Source organism: Pristiophorus japonicus, chromosome 6, assembly GCF_044704955.1.
Source record: "Pristiophorus japonicus isolate sPriJap1 chromosome 6, sPriJap1.hap1, whole genome shotgun sequence".
NCBI classification, from domain to species: Eukaryota; Metazoa; Chordata; class Chondrichthyes; family Pristiophoridae; genus Pristiophorus; species Pristiophorus japonicus.
The window spans coordinates 154,565,575-154,567,626 of NC_091982.1; the positions used below are offsets into that span (position 1 = coordinate 154,565,575).

Consider the following 2,052-nt stretch of genomic DNA (forward strand, 5'->3'; position numbering starts at 1 on the left):
ACAATCTCCTTTAGAAAGAGGGGTACCCCTCTCTGCAGATGCTGGTTTCAGCTTGTGTACTCCTTGCCTCTTCAATTTCGAACTCTGGGTGTCTTCAGCTCAGGACACTTAGATTGAGTGAGGGTGCATGCTAACATTTACTGGCATTGCTCGATGCTGAGGGAGCAGCAAGGGGAGCTGTGCTAACTCCTGGTCATTAATGGTAAGAAATTCCAGCACTTTGGCAGTGTGCGAGGGCAAGTCACTACAGGTGGTAGACATGCTTATTAGACTTTTGTTGACTTTGTTTACTTAGCCTCACCCAGTTAGTTCTTTTTTTTTGAAATTCGTAGCCAATCATTCCAATTCTTTGTCAAATCACAAACGCCAGAGGTCACCTTGCACACGCCAAGGATCACTCTGCGCCAATGCTCTTAGCCAAAAGGCCTAGAGCCACTGCACCGTTCCTGGAAGTACTGCAATACCAGGTTCGTGCCATGGAGGTGGATGGGTCAGGTCCCCCACACACCTCCGTGCAGGTGGATGGGTCAAGCCACCCCACCCACCTCCTGTTTCCAAAAAAGCAAGCATATACCTTCCTGATCCAGGGAGAACCACCCGGAGGTCATGGTGGCTACTCCCCTGTCAGGTCAGTTACGCATGATCTTAGCCAAAGTAGCCTCACCCAGTTAGTTCTTCACTGTGCACCACACCTAGAGGGGAAAAGAGGAAGAGAGGTTAGAATGTTTTTCCAATGTGTGGAACTGACTGGTCATTTTCAGTTGTGGCGCGAGGGTTTCATGATATGGGTCATTGATAATTAATGAAGGGAGCAATAACAGGAGAAGCAGAATGTTCTCGGCTGGCACGTGTCCTACTTCCAATTCCCAGCAGCCTCTCAATGGCCAAGCTCTTTTCTTCCAGACTTCCTTAACAACACGTTAGGTACATTGTGCCATGTAGTGCAAGGGTGCAGCTTCAGGCCCATCATTCTGCAGGGAGAGATCATTGGGGAGGAAACCAATTCAAACACTCTCTTACAATCCTGGTTATAGATTGGCTTCCAACAATACCTGGAGCCTCTACAAACTGGATTTGTTGGCAGAGAATGGTCTTTAGCTTAAGGAGAAGCCCCAAAGATTCGAGAAGAAAAAAGTTTAAATGTGATGAAAATGATAATGATGGATTACATTTTACTCTGTCCATTATACCACAGGTAAACAGACATTTGGAAAGATATTGGCTCCATGTGCTGGCTGACGGCTGCAGGTTAGCACTGCTATGGAAATACGGTGGCATCTACCTGGATACCGACATTATATCAATGAAGCCTTTGCCATTTGCCAATTTTATCTGTACAGAAGGAGGAGCATTTTTCAGTAATGGAGCAATGGGATTTAATTACAGCCACCATTATTTTACGTGGGACTGCATGGAAGATTTTGTGGCGCATTATATTGGACACAGGTGGGCTCAACAAGGCCCTCGACTGGTAACCAGTGTTCTGCACTGTTGGTGCAAGTCTAATAACCTAGCCAGACTCGCTGGGAAGGAATGCAATGGCATCTCTTTATGGATCACAATCCCATATTCAAGCTGGGAAGAGTATTATGGTCCCTGGAAAAAGGAAAATATAGAGAATGTCTTCTCGGGTACATATAGAGCACATGTCTGGAACGATATGAATTCCAGCATGAAAAGAAAAATAATTGCTGGAAGTGGATCATTAATGGGATATTTCTTTCAGATGTATTGTCCAACTATATGCAGAAATTTAATTTAATCTATAAATAGTTCTGAGTCACTTAGTGCCTGAGAAAGGATTGCCTAAAATGGAGAGGCGGGGGGTGGGGGGTGGGCGGGACATAGTTTGGGACAGAACATGGAAATTCCATCCTTTACACCTTCATTATGCCCAACAGAACTCTCACCAGCTGAGAGCTGGAGTGAGTTCCATTGTAAAACTAATAAAGGCTCAAAGTCACTAAAATGACCATTTGCTGCCTCAGGAGTATTTGAAAATCTGTACAGCATGTTGTTGGGTTCTATTGTGGTAGAGTTACTTTGAACTAT

General features: G+C 44.9%; 1 pseudogene; it reads left to right on the forward strand.

The window, feature by feature from the left end:
* Positions 1–831: 831 nt before the first annotated feature.
* LOC139266201 (alpha-1,4-N-acetylglucosaminyltransferase-like) lies at positions 832–1,762 on the forward strand (annotated as a pseudogene).
* Positions 1,763–2,052: the final 290 nt, after the last annotated feature.